The sequence below is a fragment of the Saccopteryx bilineata genome, chromosome 7 (assembly GCF_036850765.1).
Source record: "Saccopteryx bilineata isolate mSacBil1 chromosome 7, mSacBil1_pri_phased_curated, whole genome shotgun sequence".
Taxonomy (NCBI): domain Eukaryota; kingdom Metazoa; phylum Chordata; class Mammalia; order Chiroptera; family Emballonuridae; genus Saccopteryx; species Saccopteryx bilineata.
The window spans coordinates 14,950,389-14,972,074 of record NC_089496.1 but is presented as its reverse complement, the minus strand read 5'-3'; the positions used below and the strand labels follow the sequence as shown (position 1 = coordinate 14,972,074).

The window sequence follows — 21,686 nt, the reverse complement described above, 5'->3', positions numbered from 1 at the left end:
GTTCTCTTAACCTTGTGTGCTCATTATATTGACATTTAAAGAACATAATTTTAATGTTGCATGATTTATAAATTTCTATATATTTGACATTTTTGGCATTTTCATTTTATCTTCAGTGTTATAAACACTAATGAATATCTTTGTACAGCTTTCAAAGTTTGGCAAAAATTTTACCCCAAAGTTGAGGTTTTATTTCTTATGAATTTGTATATGCACATAATGTTAACCCTTTGAGCGGTGAATTTTTTTCATGCTTGCTGACCCCCGTGAGTTTTTTTCAAAAAATGAAATTAGTTCCAGTTTCAGTTTTATTAACTTAAAATCATGTTTGTTTGATAACCAATTTATGGAAACACAAAGAACATATATTTGCCATTTTTTAATGTTGCCTTCCACATTTTTTTTTTTTTGTATTTTTCTGAAGCCGGAAACGGGGAGAGACAGTCAGACAGACTCCTGCATGCACCCGACCGCGATCCACCCGGCACGCCCACCAGGGGCGACGCTCTGCCCACCAGGGGGCGGTGCTCTGCCCCTCCGGGGCGTCGCTCTGCCTCGACCAGAGCCACTCTAGCGCCTGGGGCAGAGGCCAAGGAGCCATCCCCAGCACCCGGGCCATCTTTGCTCCAATGGAGCCTTGGCTGTGGGAGGGGAAGAGAGAGACAGCCTTCCACATTTTTAAAATAAACCTGTCGTACTCTGGATGGTCGGAGGCACGAGGATGCACATGAACTCAAAGGGATAATATAGGCGAAAACAAATATATCTTTATTCTCTTCTTTCATATTGCTTTTGTCCTTGAAGAGTCTTTTCCTACTTAGAGACCAGATAAGTATTGACATAAATATTTTGTCTGTCTTATATTTGATGGACTATAGTAACTTGAATGCATTATTAGTGCCTTGATCTCATTTGTTTTTGTTTCTCTTCTTGTGGAGCAAGTGGCTTCCCTGGAACTGCAGAGGTGCTCCACTGTTGCTGTCACCTTCTGCTACCACCTGTTTTGTCTTAGCCACTATTAAAAATGCTCCAGAAAAAGCTGTCCCATGCACCATATGGATGGAATCATTGCTACTGACTTTGGTGGTGGAGTGCAGATGCCAGATGCCCTTATTTAAGTCTTCAGGCACCTTTGTTTCTCCTGCACACAATTTGTTTTGGGATTCTAGAATTCTCACTTGTGAAACACCACTAGATCAGAGAAGCTGCTGACATCGTGAATGCAGCCTTTTGCTGTTGGTACTTTTTTGGGTGCCAGTCATAAAAGCATTCCTATCTAATCTTGTAGTATATATGTATTGTGTATTATCTCATGCTTACATACATTAACAGCCTGTGAAGCATCTACCTCTTTAGCAAAGAAAATATTAATAAGCCAGAAAGTGAAAAGCAAACTATGTTCTTTCTAATTTAGCTCTCAAGTCACTCTTGTGGCTCCCAACTCTCATCTCTTCCTTTCTTGTAAGCCTGTCGACAGTGATGTGCTGTATCTCATTATAGTCTCTTTTTTTTCTGAATCTGGTGATGTTGAACTTCAGGTTCCCTCTAAGAATGACTGCTCCCTCTATTTCTATTTTCTTTTTTCTTCTTTTCCTTTCTCTTCTTTTCTTTTCTTTTCATTGACAGGAGGGGAGATAGTGAGGCAGACTCCCGCATGCGCCCTACCAGGATCCACTCAGGGCCAATGCTCAAGTATTGAGCTGTTTTTAGCACCTGAGGGTAATGTGCTCCAACCAAACTATCCTCAGCACCTGGGGCCACACTCAAACCAATTGAGCTACTGGGAAGAGGGAGAGAATGGGGGGGGGGGGAGGCAGATGGTTGCTTCTTCTGTGTGCCCTGACCGGGAATCAAATCTGGGACATCTATATGCCAGGCCGACGCTCTATCCACTGAGCCACCATCCAGGGCCGCACCCTCTATTTCAAACAGAAGTCAAGTGACTGATGCCAGTAATTGTGACATGGGCTGTGCCCACACACTACTGCATTCCTGTTCTCTTACCACTCGTGACAGGGCAGTGTCATACCTCTTTGCCCTGTAATTTTGAGAAATAGTGGAAAAATTTAGAATTTTTCCTTATGAGTTCCAGTGAAATCCTCTGAAATTGTCCTCAGGACTGGGCCTTTCCAGTGTGAGACAGGAAACTAATCTCTAAATCTAATCACTTACTTGTAAGCAGTTAGTCTTCTTGCCCACATAGAGATGTGCAGACACGAATGGGATCAAACTGTACCTATCACAGTTGGCTTTTTTCACTCAACTATATATCTTAAGTATCTTTTTAAAAATTTTTAATAAGAATTATTTTTCCAAGTCACCACTGAAAGCCGGATTCATATTCATTAATTATATGTTTTGTCCACTTTCTTCAACAAACCTAGTGTCCTGTAATGAGCTACCAAGCGTGAGGCACATTTCATACCAACAGTGATTGGTTGCCAAGGAGACTGTACTACCATTCTGTACAAGCTCATGTTCCCCTCGCCCTTTCTGCTAAAAGGAGGGAAACTGGTGGGTTAAGGGCAAGATGCTAGGGAAACAGAGGCCTATCAATGGAGATCTGAAGTGAACAATGTGTTCTTTCTCTGTTCCATCCCTCAGCAGCAAAAGTACTTGAGTTCAAATGATAAAACGTGAAGTTATATGCTTGAAGGAATACCAGCAGCTAAGAACAGTCGGGTATCTTTCCTTGCAAAAACCCAAGGGAAAGCCCAAGGGGAATCGGCACCTACCTGCCAGGGTCCTCTATCCCTGTCTTCACCAGAGTCAGGAAGTTTTCCTAATAGAAACTCTGCTATTCTGAACAGAATTCTTCTTTATAGCAACCCCAAGCAGAAGTAAGGGTAGTTCCCTCACAGAGTTCCAATCTTTGGTACTTCTAAAAACCATTTGCTGTTTTTCTTCCCGTACTGTACCATTGATTCTTGAATAAAATTTTGGAACACTGGTTCTTCATGGCTTTGCTCTGTGCCTCTGTGGTATCCCCAGTGTCACTGTCTGCTTCCTCATCCTCTTCATCCAAGGTTCCCTGATCAGGATCAAGTCCGAAGGGTCCTGCACAGGAAATACGCTGTCTGTCGCAGTTCCTGTGTCCAAGGCTACAGAGCCTGTATCTTCCCGAGGGCATTCCATTGTTCTTTCTGTTGCTGGCTCTGTGCACTGGCCACGGACTTCTTCAATGTTCATATTCAGGATGATACTTCCTGTATATTTATTTGCAGCTGTGGTGACTGGCAGAGAGTTCATCTAAGTTGTACCCACAACTGCAGACATACCTACCACCCTGAGTGAGCTGTAAAACTTTTAACACCAGGGTCCCTGAACGAGTCAGGTTACTAACATATGTAGTCTCTTGAGTCGAGGCACCTAGGGAAATCTCAAAATCTTATATCCTTTTCACTGCAAAAGCTGTCATCAATGATGCCTATTTTATTCATGACCCAATAGAAGGAAGATTGGTTTTGTTCACGATGCTGTAGGCATGGAGCATATTGGACATGACTGTCACTGGGTTGGTACTCCTTGATGTGTCCATTACCTAAATGATGATGGAAATGAGGATGCCAAGGCCTAAGTGATGATTCTCCCAGAACTGACCGGGTAAATACTTCAGTCTACCCAGGTGTGTCACTCAAGACATATTTAGACATGTTATGGGGCTTTTCAATAAATGTCATCACCTGACCAAATCTGGTAGCAAAGAGATTGAGTGGGGTCACGGTACCACCATTTGGCCCACTTTTATATTGTTTCCTGACTTCTTTAAACTTCAGAGTGTCACGAATATCAGTCTAGGCGGGAAAGGCAGCTTCGTGCACAGCTAAGTCCAGGGTGATCACAGGAGGGGAGAGCCTTGGCTGTGCAGGAGTCCTCTGAGCCTCTCCCATAAAACAGTAGTTCCATGAAAGCAACCTTGTCAGCCTCATTTTTCCAGTAACCTCAGTGCCTGTGTTTGAGTCAAACTGGTGACAGCTACCAGGCAGCAAGATCTCAAAACTTAAGTATATCTTTCAATGCCAGTGAATGTAGAGCTTCATCTTTGTTTAGTGGCCACATAGCATTCATTACATTGGATGTGCACATACATGCTTAATCCCTTAGTATTCAAGTTTGGGATAATAGCTACATTGCAAGAGACTCTTTTACCCATGTTTATTATCCATTCCTTGATGACCAAATACTTTCACAGTATAAACAGGGCAAAAATTTCAGGCTCAAAATTTATAAATAACACTAAGTTATTGATACCTGCTGCCAAATTGTCCTCTGGAAAGCTTTCATTAGTTAACACCCCCCCCCCCCCCCGGCAGCCTGTCTGCACACACACATGAATGCTGGGCCGTAGAATTCTTTTTAGTCTTCGCCAAATCTATGGGTTTGAAAAATAGTATTTTATAATTATTTTATTTCTACTTCTTTACTTACTAAAGAGGTTAAATATGTTGTATGTCTCGTTACTGATGTGTTTGTATGTGTGTGTATGAAATATCTATTAGTTCCTTTGGTCATTTTTCTATTTTAAAGTTCCTTTTTCCTATTGGTCTGAAGAAATCTTTATTAATATCAGTAATTCTTTGTAATATGTGTTACTGGTATTTTTCCCCAGTTTGTCCTTTATCTTTTGATTTTTATGTAATCAACCCTAGTAATTGTTTCCTTAATGCAGAGTAAGAATAACACGTGTTTCGTGGGATGTTCTCTGGATCAGACATGCCTGTATTCTAAACCTGGCTCTGCTCCTTTTTTTTTTTTTAGAGTTGGCTCTCATTTTTAATTTGCAGTTGATACTCTATGAAGCCTTGCAGAAAACGAATTAACAAATACTTAATTATTGTTCCTAGAGAAAAGAAAACATAGTATTAGGTTTACATGTGCCTCTGGTCACATTTTCATCAACTGATTAATACATAACCTTGTTTGATGTGTGTTTTCTGTTTAAAACACCTTATGTGAAATATATCACTGATTCATTAACATGTAACTCACGCACGAACATATTTTCTTTGTAAGGTTCATCATGGCCTTATGCTTAGGAATACTAGAAAACACTTCAGCACTATGCTTGAAGTCCATTTTAAACAGCAAAATGACCAAGAGAAAAACCCCAAATATGAAAAATGTAGCATTGAATAATAAAGCTTGAAAAAGACACTTGTTTACAGTATGAAAGCTGAAATAGGAAGTCTCAGAGCATTTCCTTGTTTGACCTCAGCTGGACTTTGCAGTTGGGTGACTCAGCCTTGCCACTCTGTACATTCTTGAATAACTAAAAGCACCTTGAGTATTGATTTGGGGTTAGGGGTTACAAATAAATTTTAGTAAGCAGCTATACACTACTCTGAAAGTCGCTTAACCTGTCTAAGTCCCCCCACTTTTTCTCTTTATTAGTGAGAGAAAAAGAGAAAGACACACACATAGAGACAGACAGACAGACAGACAGACACACACACACACACACACGGAGAAAGATGAGAAGCATCAACTCGAATTTGCTGCACTTGAGTTGATAATTGCTTCTCATAAGTGCCTTGATCGGGGGGCTTCAGCCAAGCCAGTGACCCCTTGCTCAAGCCAGCGACCTTAGACTCAAACCAGCGACCATGGGATCATGTCTGTAATCCCACGCTAAAGCTGTTGACCCTGCGCACAAGCCTGTGTCCAAGTGGGTGACCGAGGGGTTTGAATCCTGGGTCCTCCGCTTCCCAGGTTGATGCTCTATCCACTGTGCCACTACCTGGTCAAGTTAAATACTTTTTCTTTATAAGTAAAAGGAAGATTTACATCATAGTGACATGACAGTAAATGAGGTAATATATATACTAGGAAGCTGGTGAATGTTAGCCGCTATTATCTGATGGTTTCTGACTTGAGTGTTATGCATATAAAAGCTTTTTAGACTATCAAATTCTACCAATATTATTATGTTGATTTTCTTAGTACTTTTAAAATGTTTAGTTTTTGCATTTATCTCTCAAATTTATTGGTAATTCATTCATATCTAAGAAGAATGGTACTGATTTAATTTTTTTCTGCATGTTCTGCCAGTTTTCCCAGTTCCGTTTATTGAATAGAACATTTTTTCCCCCACTAATTCTTAACTATTCTATTCTATAGTACAAGTAGTCTTTAAATCATAATTTATGCCTGATCAGGCAGTGGCGCAGTGGATAGAGTGTCCGACTGGGGTGCGGAGGACCCAGGTTTGAGACCCTGAGGTTGCCAGTTTGAGCAGAGGCTCATCTGGTTTGAGCAAATCTCACCAGCTTGGACCCAAGGTCACTAGCTCGAGCAAGGAGTTACTTGGTCTGCTGAAGGCCCACAGTCAAGGCACATATGAGAAAGCAATCAATGAACAAGTAAGATTTTGCAACAAAAATCTAATGATTGATGCTTCTCGAATCTCTCTCTGTTCCTGTCTGTCTATCCCTCTCTCTGACTCTCTCTCTCTGTCTCTGTTAAAAAAAAAAGTCAATTATTATTATATTATTAAAGAAGTCAATTAGTATTATAACTTATAATTGGCCATTTTTAGTATATAGGAATGTTATTAATTTTAATATAATTTATATGTAAGCATCTTGTTGAACTCACTGAATGGTTTTACACATTTTGTTTTACAATATTTTTAGAAATTTTCTGCCAGTTTTAGGAGGCATTTTTAAGACATTAAAAAGTACACAGGGCAGGATGGAGAAAAAAGGCAGATTGTGTACAAATCAGATAGGGGTCACAACAACTTAATTTAACATTTTGCTGAATAAAATTTATTTCCAACAGGTCTTTAAGGCAAGAAGAGTACACTGAAATTTTTTTTAACTTTTAAATTTTATTTAGAAAATTAACTTTAACAGGGTGATATTGAGCAATAAGAGTAAATAGGTTTCAGGTGAACATTTCTATATCATTTGAATACTTAAATTGGAGGGGTTTTAAAACTTCAGATTATTAATTTTAGAAACATCTCTTTTGTGCATATAAAGGCCTCCATTATACAGATGGGAACCAGGATGCTAGACATACTACAAGAGGTGAGATAGCAAAACAACACCAGCATTAACTGAGCTCGCATCACCAGTTGCTGGGACCTTCTCTAAACTCTGTGCAGTTCATTATTCTTAGATGAGTGCAGTGGTGGGATTCAAATAATTTAACAACCGGTTCTCTGCCCTGATGACTGGTTTTTTTTTTTTGTATTTTTCTGAAGCTGGAAATGAGGAGAGACAGTCAGACAGACTCCTGCATGCGCCCTACCGGGATCCACCCGGCACGCCCACCAGGGGCGATGCTCTGCCCACCAGGGGGTGATGCTCTGCCCCTCCGGGGCGTTGCTCTGCCGTGACCAGAGCCACTCTAGTGCCTGGGGCAGAGGCCAAGGAGCCATCCCCAGCGCCCGGGCCATCTTTGCTCCAATGGAGCCGTGGCTGCGGGAGGGGAAGAGAGAGACAGAGAGGAAGGGGGGGTGTGGAGAAGCAAATGGGCGCTTCTCCTGTGTGCCCTGGCCGGGAATCGAACCCTGGTCCCCCGCACACCAGGCCGACGACTGTTTTAAGTATAAAAAACAATATACTGAAAGGTAGTTTATTATTTTATGTATTTAATACTTAAATAAGAACAATAAAAGAGATACACAAAACTAGATTATAAGAGTTTTAAACTATTAATGAAAAAATATTAAATAATACCTGACAAAAAAACACTAAAACTGTTATTTAAGATATTTTCATATTGCTTCCTTTTTTTTTTTTTTTTTTTTTGACAGAGACAGAGAAAGTCAGAGAGAGGGACAAATAGGGACAGACAGGAAGGGAGAGAGATGAGAAGTATCATTCTTCATTGCGGCACCGTAGTTGTTCATTGATTGCTTCTCATACGTGCCTTGATGGGGGCAAGGGGGGGGACTCCAGCAGAATGAATGACCCCTTTGTTCAAGCCAGTGACCTTGGACCAAGCCAGCGACTTTGAGCTTAAAGCCCAGCCACCTTTGGGCTCAAGCTAGCGACCATGGAGTTTCGAACCTGGGTCCTCCATGTCCAGTCTGACACTCTATCCGCTGCGCCACCACCTGGTCAGGCTCCATATTGCTTCTTGATTGGTGTCCTCACAACTTTTTTCACCTGTGGATGGAATGAACATTACTATGGGTGCTTAGAATATGCGGTTGCCAAGATGAACGTTAAAAAAAAGTAAGGAATGTAAATTTGTGATTTGCACATTGAGCGGCTGCCCAGGCACCCACCTTAGAGAGAACCCTGATTACAAGTGTCGTTTTAACAACCAGTTCACTGAAATCAACAAAAAATTAGGTGTTGGTTTTGTTCAACCGGTGCGAACCGGCTGAATGCCACCACTGGGTGAACCTTATGAGGTTGCTACTGTTTACAGTTGGCAGAATGGAGATACAGAGAAGTATTGAAATCTATAAAATGCCAAATAAATCAGTCATCTTATTTCTCACCATTATGATTTTTTTTTTTTTAACAGAGAGAGGGACAGATAAAGACAGACAGACAGGAAGGAGAGAGATGAAAAGTATCAGTTCTTTGTTGCGGCACCTTAGTTCACTTTTGCTTTCTCATATGTGCCTTGGCAGGGAGTTAATGCAGAGCCAGGGACCCCTTGCTCAAGCCAGTGACCTTGGGCTTCAAGCCAAAGACCTTTGGGCTCAAGCCAGCGACCATGGGGTTATGTCTATGATTCCACCCTCAAGCCAGGCACCCCATGCTCAAGCCAGATGAGCCTGTGCTCAAGCTGGCAACTTCAGGGTTTTGAACCTGAATCCTCTGCGTCCCAGTCTGGCACTCTCTCCACTGCGCCACTGCCTGGTCTGGCCCATCATTATGAAATTTTAGTTGAACTTGATATGACTGGTTTTTTATATTTTAACAAAATCATGACAATTCATGTCAAATTCTTTTAATTTTTATGAGGTTTTACAATTATTTTATTTTTTAGGCATAATGTAAAAATTTAACATCACTTAGCATTTTTGGTTGATCATTTTCATCTTTTCTAACTGGCTCTTAATAGTTGAATGTCTCTTATTTCTGTTTGCAAATGACAGAAATAGTTCAAGTGAAATGAATTACTAAATGGTTAGATTAGATTTGAACAGGGAAACAATATCCTTTGTCTTGTTGGATCTTTGGTTGAAGAGATTTAATTTCTTCTTTATATTTACTTATTTTTCTAAACTTATGCTATACATTTAATTTCTCTTTACTCTCTTTCTTATTTTCATTATATATTTAATTTTTAAAACAATTCTTCAACTTTACCTTGTTTCTCATCTTTAGTAAAACATGCAGTTTGGAATTGGCCTCATTAGGAATGAAAACTCTAGCTGCAGAGACTTTATTCAAATCCTTTTAGGGCAATGATCCCATCTGATCCTGGAGGGGTTGGTGAATTATACAGGGAAAGGGGTTTTGGTGGCTCTGTCCACACTTGTTTTCAGCTGGGACAGCTGAGAGTGTGGCCAGCCACTCATTGCTGTCATGCAATGGATTTCTCTGCTCTTTCTTAGTTATTTCTAATGGGGCACCAACTAGTACTCAATAGCATCTACTAGTGCCTGTAGACCTAGATGTCAAGCCTGTTGATGAGAGAGCAATCGTGTTGTGCACAGCATCTCTGGGACTGTCCCATACACTCTTCTTCCACTCCTTTCATTTTCTCCTTTGCTTTCAGCCATGTTTAACAAGCCATTTGCTTGATGATTACATAGAATACATCCTAGAGTCATATTTAATCTCCCACTTTTTTTTCTTGTTTGAGGGAAAAGATTTTTACTTTCCTTTAAAATAAATAAATGTTTCTTGAGGGCCTGCTTTGTCAAAAAGTATTCTGGTTGGCCAATGAAATAAAAAGATTTCATTTTTCTTGTCATTAAGGAGTTTGTAAACTGGTTCAAGAAATATGTACATACTCAATAATAAATCCAAATGGCACATGCAAACACCAAACAATAAATGATGTGACAGAAATCACACAGGCCACATGAGATACCAGACTTCAGACACAGGAGAAGTCTTTCTGATCTAGAGCAATCAGAGATGTTTGGAATAGACCTCACAGCTTACAGAAATGAAGGGGCGAGAAATGGGACCATAGGCCTGAGGAGCCGCATGAGCAAAGGAAGGCTGTAGGGACTTCTAGGAAGGACTTGGTGAACAGCGAGTGAGTAGTCTGCTGGAGCTATACACGTCTTTACAAGGAAGGCCAGAGGTAGGGCTGTCTTCAAGCAGGTTTGGCTTCATGCTGGACCTTTGCTCTCCCCATTGAGTTATCCTCCTCTAGTTTGCAGGCATTGGGGAACCACTGGAAGGTTTTCAGCTGGGGAGTTGGACCTTGAGAACCTGTTTGGGATTTCCAGCAAGGCGTCTCCCGGACTTGACTGTAGTAAAGGCCTGCTCCATCTGAGCACAGCTGTGGGGTGCAGCTTTGGGATTCCCTAGGGATGCATGAACAACTGCCCTAATCAGCTGGTGATCAGTGCAGCAGAAGATAGCAGGGCCCTCTTTTCCATGGGAAGTATTGGCTTTTCAGGGAAGCTTGAGAAAGGGAGACCAGGAGGCAGTCTAGCAGAGTGAGTAGGAGTGTAGGCTTTGTTGTTGGTCTTGGAGTGTTAGAATCGGGCCTCCACCACTGCTAAACCTCAGTTTCCTCATCTGTAAAGTAATAGCACTCATATCTTAGTAAGTGCATGTAAAGGGCCTACCTCATTCTCTGGCATATAGTAAATGCTCCGTAAATGTTAGTTATTACTGGGATGCTGGTGAAGAGGAGGCTGGGAAAGTTCACAGGGAAGTTACAGAGGAAGATAAGCAGGCTTGACTAATTGAATGCCAGGAAGAAGCGGAAAAAGGTAGAATTAGCAGTGATCCCAGCATCTGATTGTTGAAGAAATGGTGGATGCAGAAATGATGAAGGAGAAGTTTTGGGAAGAAATGCAGGTTCTTGTGTGAGGTTATGGATTCATTCGGTGCATTACTTCAGGGGAAAGATATGTACATTGTTGCAGGACAACGGAATATTCTCAAACTGGCAGTTCGATTAGTTTGTTCATCCAATACTTACATTTGGAAAATAAAGAAAGTTCTGTAGCCTGGCTTCTGGTACACTAATTTCTAATCCAAATAGTCATCTGTCCTTTGTAGAAAGATCCATAATGGATATTTATGTTTTATATTCTTATCATATTGTCATATACTATGTGCAAAAATTAATTTCTTAATTATATAAGATTTTGACAGGTAAACATGGATATAGGTAAGAATGATTCAAATGTTAGGAATAGAAAAAGACCAATAATATTGGTTTAGATCAGGTAAATTCTTATTTTAATTCATAAAATTAAATAATTGTTTAATTTTAAATTAAAATTTTGATGTAAAATAAAAATCCTTTCTAAATATAGAATACTGTTCACATAAGTATTCTAGGTTCTCTAGCTTTATATGAAATAAGGAACTCTGATGTGCTGGCAAAAAAAAATGATTTAGGAAGTTGCATTGATCCTGCCAGGTGAGGAGGGAGATATGTAAATAAAAGAACTATCATTGCTATTGATGTCAAGATTAATTTTCTATGCCCAAATGGATTATTTAGAATAGAGTCCTAGCCTCTATACTATTAGGAGACCAAGAACCAAAGTATAAAATAGAGTCCTTAAATTATATAAAAATGTTGGTTTCATTATATTGTTTTTATTCAAAGTCATGATTTTATGATTATTACAGCACAATATTCCATTTCATTTATTTAGTTTATTTTAAAAGGCTGCTCTATAGTATTCCAAGTATCTTGAGGAAAAGTGCTCAGAGCAATCATGTTATTCATGTGGATAAAGGCAATTTAAGTTTTGGGTTCTTTTCAACATTTCTTGTGACTTTTTTTTTAACATTTATTTAATGCATTTTGTGTTCAGTAGCCTCTGAATATATCTATAAGCACTGTTTTAAAATTCCTTATTATTTTAATTGAAAAATGGATGTCATAAAACAGCAAGTTTGACATTTGGCCTAAGGTCCATAAAAGAAATAAAGGTTTTCTAGCCATGAGTTTAAAAAGCACAGTGCGTTCACATAAAAATGTGTTTTAAATAACATTTCTATGCATAATACTATGCTTTTTTACAATGCTTTGAAGTTTTCAGTGTGTCTTCATATAAATTATTTTATAATAAATCTTTGAGATGGCATTGTTATTCTTATTTTAGAGATGACAAAATGGAAGTTCAGAAAGAGAGGGTGACATACCAAGAGTCTCCTGACCTAACCTGGTGGAACTGGCAGGCATGCCCAGTCTCTAGCCTCTGGCCCCTGCCTGTGTCCTCTCTCAGAGTGGCCCTGTGTTTTCTAGTGGTCCCATTACGCAGAGGATCCCACTCAAGTGCTTGAGAATGCCTTGGTGACTGTAAAGTAGTACTTTTGCATAAAGATGAACAAAATGGCAGATGTTAAGTGCTTGTGTCTGAGATTTTATTTTTTATTTTTGGATCATAAAAAGGGGAAAGTAAATTGAAAGTTTCTGATTCCTTTTTAATTGAATTTTATTTGGTTGACACTGGTTAACATAATTAAAATTGTGCCCAATTCTAGAACATATTTCTGTATACCATATTGTGTGTTCACTGCCCTTCCCCCACATCAGTCTTCATCCATCACCACTTACCACCCCGACACCCTCCTCCACCTCCCTCCCCCACTGGAAATCTCCACACTGTTGTCCGTGTCCGTGAGGTTGTTTTTTGTCCTTTCTTGCTCAGCCCCAGCTCCCTCACCCCCCACTGCCCGATAGCTGTCATCTTGCTCTCCGTGTACAAGTCTGTTTCTGTTTTGCTTGTTAGTTCATTTTCTTCATTAGATTCCACGTATGAGTGAAATCATGTGGTATTTGTCTTTCTCTCATGGACTTATTTCACTTAGCATAGTGCTCTCCAGGTCCATCCATGCTGTCACAAAGGATAGGTTTCCTTCTCGTTATGGCGAAGTAGTGTTGCATTGTGTAAGTGTACCACAGCTTTCTTATCTGCCCATCTACTGACGGACACTGGGCTGCTTCCAGATCAAAGCTGTTGTAAATAATGCTGCAGTGAACAAGGGGTGCATATATTCTTTTGAATTAGTGTTTATGAATTCTTAGGATATATTCCCAGAAGTGGGATCACTGGGTCAAAAGTTCAGTTTCTAATTTTTTGAAGTAACTTCATGTTGCTTCCCACAGTGGCTGGACCAGTCTGCATTCCCACCAACAGTGCACGAGGGTTCTTTTTTCTCTCCATCCTCACCAGCACTTGTTGTTTTGTGGTTTATTGATAATAGCCACTCTGACAGTTGTAATATCTTACTATGGTTTCAATTTACATGTCTCTGATGATTAGTGACGTTGGACATTTTTTCATATGTCGATTGGCCAGCTGTATGTCCTCTTTAGGAAAATGTCTACTCAGGTCCTTAGCCCATTTTTTAATTGGATTATATTTTTAGTGTTCAGTTTTAAAAGTTCTTGATAAATTTTAGATATTAACCCCTCCTCAGATGTATCGGTGAGTATGTTCTCCTGTTCAGCAGGTCGTCTTTTTATTTTGTTGATGGTTTTATTTGCTGTGCAAAAGCTTTTTAATTGGATGTGGTTCCATTTGTTTATCATTTTTCTTGTTTTCCTTGCCCAAGGAGATAGATCTGAAAAAAAAGTACTGCGACAAGATATGTCGAGATTTTACTACCTATGTTTTCTTTTAGGATTTTTATACTTTCAAGTCAAGTCTTTTATCTATTTTCATTTTATTCTTGTATACTATAGGAGAAGGAAGTTTCTAATTCTTTACACAGTCCAAAATTTAGGTATCATTGACTTAAATAATTTATTCAGTAAGCTCACAGGAATGACTATTGTGATAATTATACATTTTGCCCTGAGTATTCTGTGTGGTGAGATATTCTTTCTGGAATAACCTCAAGTGGTGGTGGCTGGTGCTAGCTGGAGGGCCAGTGACATCTGTCTCACACCTAAGAAAATGGAACTTTTCTCAGCCTACGTAATTATCTTCACTGGTTGGTGGGACTATGTCCTTAGACAGTATAAATGAAGTTTTATACTGTTGATTGTTTTACCTCAGTTTCATAGGCATACTCAGAAGTTTTTATATCAGCTAAAGTAATCACAATAGCTTTCTTTATTATAAAGATAAAGTAATACATTTTAATTTACTTTTTATTATTTCTGGTTAGATTATTATTTTTAAATATATTCTGTGACATTCAGACTAATTCTATGTTTTGGTAATGGCAGATTGCTGAATTCATGAGTCCACCTATCTAACATATATATGTATGTATGTATACATATATAGTGTTTATATACGTATATATGCACACACGCATATGCATACTTATAATGACTTCTGAATGAAATATCCAAAGAACTCTGCTTTGATGTGTCTTTTGTGAGATGTCCTCTTTCCTTCTCTATGTTTCTGTGAACACTTTGTGTTTTCCAGACTTGGACCTCCTGCTGAGGTGCCTCAGGAGCGGCTTTGTGGCAGGCCAGCTGTGTGTAGACAGGGCTGTCAGTAGTGTGCATCACACTTGGTGGTGGGTGGAAGGGAAAGGAGCATTAAGGAACAGAGAAGGAGGGCAGCAGAGAAAGGTGAATAGTAATGTGACAAGAGAAAGGGAAGGGTGGAAGAGTCTGACAAGATGTAATGGAGTGTGTGTGTGTGTGTGTGTGTTGAGAAGAGTGGGTGGGAGGGAGTTCAGGGGATAAAGCCAATTGTGGGGAGTGGAGGAGCTATTGTAGTATGTAGTTAAGTAGTGTAGTTAAGGATAGTAGTGAGCAGTGAGGGGAAGGAGACTTTGGTAAGGGGAGTAGGGAGATATGTTTTGTTACAGCTGCTTTGTTTGTTACAAGATACTGCTTTCTCTTCTTCCTTTCCACCTGTATGTATTAAATATATTATGAATTAAAGTAATCTAGAAATGAAACAAAAAGAAAGAAAGCAAGAGAAAAAGAAAGGAAGGGAGGGAGGGAGGAAGGAAGAAACAGAAGAAAGGGAGGGAGGGAAGGAGGGAGGAAGGAAGAAACAGAAGGAAGGGAGAGAGGGAGGAAGGAAGAAACAGAAGGGAGGAAGGGAGGGAGGAAGGAAGGAAGAAACAAAAAGAAGGGAAGGAAGGGGGGAGGGGAAATCTGCCTTCAAGCAGATTTTCTGCAGATTTAATGTATTTCCTCTCTGTTACGTGAACACACATATATTACTTAGTTAACAATCCAGGAATAACTGTGAAATCTAAAAAGCCTGATCTGAAAATATTTAAAATATATAAAACTAATACAGATGCATTTGGGGGGCCTGTTAGGGAGCACAGGGGCCTGGGATAGAAGGGATGAGCAGGCATCTCCCAGGCCCTGCTGTGTGGTGTGTGTGTACACGCATGCCTGTGCACACTGATAAAGGTAACTATGAAGGTTCCCTTAGACATGTGGCAGGTTCTTTCTGATGTGTTACATATATGTAAAATACTGCTGTTAGGGTTGAGTCAGTTCTAGTAGAATTAGATAACTTTTTATAGTTATACACCAGGGACTCATTCTTCTAATTCCAATCCTTGACATAATTATTGTAACATCAATGATTTTTATTCATCAAACTATATATAAAAAGAGTAATTTGTTTCCCTTCATAGATTAATTTTCTTCTGGAGTGGTGAGAAAAGTTTGAAAAAAAATTCTTTTTAACGAGACATATTTAAGATTTCTCTCTCTCTCCTTCTTAAACCAATGGACAGCATTCCAGAGATATTTCCAATGAGAATGGCTTGAAGAAGCCACCGTCGACAGCCAGTCCCCTCCAGCGGTGCCTCTGCCCCACGAGTCCTCTGCCCTTCCCTGGACCAGTGCCAGCGTTCCTTCCTGCTTTGTGGCGGCTTTCCTAGTCTCCTGTTACCTGTGTGCATGCTGCCAGTTCCGAATCTGAAGTGTTAGTCTTCTCTCTGGCTTAGAGAACCCCAAGGCACCGAGAACGTCCATCCATTGCCCTCCCTCCTTTTTTCCTTTCCATCTTCCTGTTTGCCTGCCATTTCTCAGCACAAGTTGTCAAGTTGCCAGATGTTTCTCGGTCAACACTCAGTGATCCCATTCTTCCCTGTTTCGGTCCAGGACAACAGTGCTGGTCCTCTACGACTTCCTCTTTACTATCCGCCTGCTTTTCAGGTCTGCGCTGACGTTTTAGTAGCTCTAACTAAGCTCCTAAAACCCTTGCTAATCACCTCTTTTGGGAGAAGGTGTACACATGGTTTTCAGTCTAACACACATGCTATCTTCTCCTCGTTAACCAAGCTTTTATTCAAAGATTATGGTGTACCGTATGATTCCTAATTAAAAAGTTTTGAAAACTAGCCTAAAGGAGAGATTATCACATGAGACTATTTTTATTTTATCCCAAATTATTCTGTAAGGATATACTTTTATGTCATGCTGATTAAAATTCATATTTTTTGCCAAGTTTCTTAAATTATGTTTGGCTTTATCCTGGCCTTTTCTCTTACTTACAGAAGATTGATTCAGCATTATCATCACCTTGTTTCCTTATTGAACATTTCTAACATTAAAATCAGTTTTATCAGGGTCTCATGTCTTTCAGGGAATTTATTCATTCAGGTGGTGGGTCATCTAGATATTAGAGTCACTTTGATGACTAACAGCAGGGTAGTAAGTAAAACTGACATTGCAAGTGAATTTTTTAACATCCAAGGTGCTACCAGGGATATAGCACTTTATTGTCTATGTAGAATGCAGATATAGCAGTAGGTAGAGGGTGAACTAACATGAATCCCTTCCAGACACATTAAATGCTGGATAAAATATGACAGAAAAAATTTAGTTGAGTGCCAAAGCAAACTAGGGAGTAGTTCGAAAATATAGAAGCTTACAGTGACCCACAGGGGTATCTGTACCCAACATATGCCTTAGGAGCTGAGCTTTCAACTCTGAATTAAGGATTCGGGTCTTTAAACCAAAAGAAAGATGGATCTCAATCCAGCAAAAGGTCCAAAGCAGGAATTGTTTTCTTCTGTTTCTGCCTATCAGATTTGGTGTGTGACTTTTTGTCCTGCTTCTTGGGTGAGAAAATAGTCACCTGAGAGAAGCAAAAGCTAAAAAGCCTGTTGTCCATGCAGGCAGGAGCCTGAATCTGTACCAAGCACAGTCTGAGCCGAGAATGTGATGAAAGCACTCATCTCCATGTGTAACAGTTCCAGAAGAAGGGTGCAGCAGTGAGACAGATGCAATAGTCAAAGGGATAATGGCTGAGAATCTCCTAGAACTAGAGAATGTTTGAGTCCTCAGGTTGAAAATAAATACTGAATATCACTGCATGGGATTAGTTTGAATGCTATAGAATCACAAGGAATTACCACGACATAGCCACTCCTCTGCTGTTGAGAAATAACCTTAAGTTTTAGCAGAAAGACAGAAATTCAATACCTGTTCATGGTAATATATTAATATGCCTCATTAAGAACTCTATAGGGTCATAAGAGACTTTGAACTGGAAAACAGTTTGTCATTAAACCTACTTCTGTTTTATGGTTTATTAAATCGAAGCCCAGAAAAAATGGTTGGATCACTCAAGATCTCATAGCTATGGAAAGACAGGGCTGGAATCCAATTAACATTGCACTAAATAATATGCTGTTTGAAAAATTGAGCTACTGGATACCTGTGAGGTCTGAACGTCAGACTGCTGCTGCTGTGTCCTTTCCTGTGTTTGATGAGCAGAAGGGTCTGCTATAGCGAACATCTCTTTTATAAGTGATAGCCTTGTCTTTTTGTTCAGCTAAAAAAAGCTATTTATTTTCCTCAATCATGCAAATTGATGTCTTTGAGGCTCCTGAAATTACTATCCTTTAAAAAAGTCAACATAAAATATACCTGGAAGCATGTACCTTTGGAATATTGAAAGTTTAGCTGTATCCAGATTTAATGACAACTCTTCATCATGCCTGTTTTAATTTACCAAAACATAGAAACTGGTTCTGGCCTAGCCAGATTTAAGCACTTTGATAATCGAATTATAAAATTTGTTTATGATATACTAATTTTATGTCTAATTGTTCATTTTATATGTTCTATGCTAGAACTCGGTCTCACAGTATTTGGAAATTCTAGTATCTCATATGTATTTTGTTCTGTCCCAGTTCAGACCTTAATTCAGACAACCTGAACTTAGAAAGTGCTTGTCAGTGGGTAGCCATGAAGGATGTATGAAGAGCAACTTCTTTTCCCAAATGGAAATTATTCCAAAATGGGAATAATAGCACCCGTCTCAAACACACAGCATTCTCTTCCAAAGTGTTGGGTCAGGGGCCTGTCACCATCACATATTTGGCAACTGTACTTAACAAGAAGAAGAGGCAAAAGGAGGATTGAATTACATACGGCTTCTGGGTTTGATCTTTTATATTTACCAACATACTCACTACAGCTGCCAGTTCAGATTACATTCTCATTTGATATTTAGATCGGTCTATTTAATATTTTTATATGAAATTCTCTGTGTATTTCCCCAAACCAGTGCTTCAGAAATATCAGCACTGTCAAAACATGATTTGTCAAGAGCCCATCCAGGCTGCGTTAGTGAGGTGGTGGCGAAACCAGACGTTGCCAGTGATGGGGACACATTGTGTGGGCTTCCTGGTCTTGTTTGTGATTTATGGCAAAAATGTTGTAACCAAAATAAACAGAAAAGGATAACCCTTTAAATTGTTATTTTGAGCTGTAGATAGGGCAGTACTTAAACTTTTTCAATAAACATTTTGCGATAAATATGACTTTAGTATAATTTCAATAGTTTGGCTTCCTTCAGAAGCTTTGTCTTTCCCTGATTTTCCCCCTGCCATGCTGATCTTGGAGCAGAGCTCCCTTTGAAGTCAGCAGGATTCTTGGAGCTGCATCAACACACAGCACAAGAAAGAGGAAGGGAGGAGCCAAGCCTTGGGAATAGTTTCCCCAGAAGGCCCATTGGTTGTGACATCACAGAGGAGTGTGACTTCACATAATGAAGGGTTAGCGTGGGGGGATTATGGAATTCTTAGCCATAAAGCACAAGCAAGACTCAGGGAAGCCCACACAATGTGACCCCATCACTGGCAACGTCTGGTTTCGCCACGACTTCACGAACGCAGTTTGGATGGGCTCTTGACACCTTTCAGTAAGGCCAGAGCCTGTTTCCATGTTAAAATACTGTTTTCTGCAGTAAGATGAAATTTGAAGATGGACTTTTTATGAAAAAGCGAAATGGTGTTTTATCTGAATATTTCTTTCATCCTTCTGTGAAAATGTCAGAGGAGGTGTCTTGTTCCACATCCTTACTATTAAACAACATAGTGACTTTAAATATTTTCCTGAACTTTTCACTGTAAACAGCTACTGTGTGTGCTTTTTAGTACACATGTTGCTAATGCTTTGTTTGAAAAGATATTGGTTCTTCATGTCTACTTTTACCTCATGGATTTTTGCGTTTCTGGTGACATGTTTTAGGGCCCCATAGATTTTCTTATAATGTCAGGTTTATATCAAAAGACAGAGACACAGAAAATGTGTTTAAAGAAAGGTTTATATAAATATTTCAGGAGAAATATTCATTTTAGTTAAAAACTAGATAGGGCTGAGAGCAAGTTGTTGGGCAAATGAGTTTGTAAAATCTGTATTTTCTGGTTTTGCTCACTTTTATTGTTAAAAATGGCGCTGCCCATGTGAATAGCTGTTGCCCAGGTGATACGGCTAATTACCTTCATGCTTGGGAAGGAGCCTGGTTATGCTAATGTGTGCTGGAGGAGGGCTTGTCCCACCGAAAAGTTTTAAAAGGAGGAGCTAGGAGGCCATTGTGAGAGAGATCACGTGGTTGCAGAGGAGGCAGGCAGCAAGATGGCAGGGAGCTGGAGGGGAACAGAGTTGAGGGCCCTTGATTCTGGGAAAAAACGAAAAGATTCTCCTGGTTGTGGAACCCGAGAATGTGCGAATGGGTTTTGGTGCCCTGTGTTTCTTTTTACTTGTTGGTCGGTACAAGTCTAGAATAAAGCTAATGGCACACCAGTTCCTGGCTACGTTGCTTCATTACCATCTGTCTGAATCTAATGCGAACCTGCGTGGGCCGCGACTACTAGCTTTACAGTTGTCAATCATGATTGCTTAGGTAACAAGAGGAAAATTTTAAATTTAAGTAAGTGTACTTAAAAAATGGGTATTGTACAGTATGTTAGCAAAGTCAAAAATTGTAGAGAATTATACATAACTAACATACGTTAAAAATCAGTATTTTATATTTTCTGACTAAGCAGATAGACTGTAGGATAAGAGAAGGAATCAGACCCAAGGTTCTCACTGATTCTTGTACTCAGCTTTCTGCTGTCTTGAAGTTCATCAAATAATTTACAAACAAAATAAAACAACAACAAAACCACTAGTTTAAAACAAGCCCTAAAAAGCAATAAGTAGTGATAACACCAAATCTGAATTATTTCCTTGAGGATTAGCTTGACATTTGTTTCAATGAGGAGATGTTTGACATCAAGTGGGAACTGGTATCTGAATGTGAGTATAAGTCCATTAGACTTTTAAATTTAGGGACTCAAAATTCTCAGAAGGCCTAGAACATAGATGCTTGTGAAAGCTAAATCACATAAGCACATACAAAGGGCATAATGGAAATGTTTTCATAGTAAGGAGTGCTGGAAGCTGTGATAAAAGTTCCAGTTAAAATACTGGAGTGAAAAAAATGTTTCCTTAAAGCAGGATGCTATAGAACAAAATTGAGATGAATGTAATTCCCACCCTGTTAAGTGTGCTTTATTAAGACTATGATGTAGTGATATGTGCAGCATCCAAAGCAGTATATAGGGATAAGGCAATTGCAAGATTTAAATGAAAGAACATAGTATTTTATTCCTCTCAAAAATACCATGTTTGCTCTCTAGAATATTATTCCTTCCTCTGTTTCATTTAGATGTAATCCAAAGATGATGTATAGAAGTAGGTATTTTTTGCTTACAGTTAAAGGTACTTGAAGCTGATGAACACATTAATGCAAGCGGTGTCCGATTTCTCACTGATCTGATTGCTGGTGGCCTTGGGAGAGGACTAGGGTACACACTAGTTAAAAAAATCAGCTGCAACTATAATGATAGAGAATTGGCTATTCTTCTTTTGTGGAACAACATTTTAATATTATTTATACAAATTATGTTTTTAATAATGTTTTAGCAGTCTAATACAGAAACAGGAATAGGTAATCAGGCATTATACAATGTAGGAAAGGAAATATTTTTATGACAACTGTTCTTTAAATCTAACAGCATTTATAAAGAATCTTTAGCCTGACCAGGTGGTGGTGCAGTGGATAGAATGTTGGACTAGGACACAGAGACTCTGGGTTGAAACCCCAAGGTCACTGACTTGAGCGTGGACTCATCTGCCTCGAGCACGGGCTTACTAGCTTGAGCACGGGGTCACTGTCCTGAGCATGGTCATTGGCTTGAGTTTAGAGGTCACTGGCTTGAAGCCCAATGCCTGTGACTTGAGCCCAAGGTTGCTGGCTTGAGCAAGAAGTCACTGGCTCAGCTGTAGCCACCCCTCCACCCGCAGTCAAAGCATATATGAGAAAGCAAACAATGAACAACTAAGGTGCT

The 21,686-nt window shown here is 39.5% G+C and overlaps 1 protein-coding gene and 1 pseudogene across 1 annotated transcript in view; one reads left to right on the top strand and one right to left on the bottom strand.

The window, feature by feature from the left end:
• The window catches only part of RELN (reelin), a 673,979-nt gene that overhangs the window by 17,561 nt on the left and 634,732 nt on the right, over positions 1-21,686 (top strand). The gene's annotated exons all lie outside the window — the stretch shown is intronic.
• On the bottom strand, positions 2,856-17,800 carry LOC136310633 (GPN-loop GTPase 1-like; annotated as a pseudogene).